Below are 911 nucleotides of genomic sequence, written 5' to 3' on the forward strand. Positions count from 1 at the left end.
GCATGTACGTCTGTGTGAGGGCGTCAGATCTTGGAGTTACACACAGTTGTGAGTTACCATGTGGGTGCTGGGAATTGAACCTGTGTCTTCTTAACCGCTGAGTCTTCTCTGCACTTTTTTTGTTTTGTTTTGTTTTTTGTTTGGTTTTTCGAGACAGGGTTTCTCTNTGTAGCCCCGGCTGTCCTGGAACTCACTCTGTAGACCAGGCTGGCCTCGAACTCAGAAACCCACCTGCCTCTGCCTCCCGAGTGCTGGGATTATGCACTTTCTTTAAAACAGGGTTTCATGTGTCCCAGGCTAGCTTTGAACTTACTCTGATCCTCCTGCCTCAGCCACACACATCTTGAGATTGTATGTATGTCCCAGTAGCTGCTTTTCGTGTCCTTTGCTTACGTGGTTTTGGTTTTGTAATAGGGTCTCTAAATGCAGCCCAGGCTAGCCTTAGACTGGTTCTGTCACTCAGGCTGGCCTTAATCTTGTGATCCTCTTGCCTCAGCCTCCTCAGTGCAAGCAAGATGGCTCATTTGGTAAATGAACTGGCATGGCAATGTGAATTTGACCCTTGGAANGCATGTGGTAGGAAAACCAACTTCTTCAAGTGTCCTCTGGCCTCCACCTGTACTNGTAACATGAGCACGGCTATACACACACACACTAAAGAAATTAATGCAGGGCCAGGCGTGGTGGTGCACACCTTTAATCCCAGCACTTGGGAGGCAGAGGCAGGGGGATTTCAGTTCAAGGCCAGTTCAAGACCAGCCTGGCTACATGGTGGGTGAGACCTGTCTCAAAACAAGGGAAGATCTGAAAATCAGTATAAGAACCTGGAGATAATCTTGCTGGAGGGTTGGGGTAGCTTGGAGGGGACAAGTGGATCATCTGGGGTGGTCGAAGGGAAGAGCATCCTGAGA

The sequence above is a fragment of the Mus caroli genome, chromosome 5, assembly GCF_900094665.2.
Source record: "Mus caroli chromosome 5, CAROLI_EIJ_v1.1, whole genome shotgun sequence".
Taxonomy (NCBI): domain Eukaryota; kingdom Metazoa; phylum Chordata; class Mammalia; order Rodentia; family Muridae; genus Mus; species Mus caroli.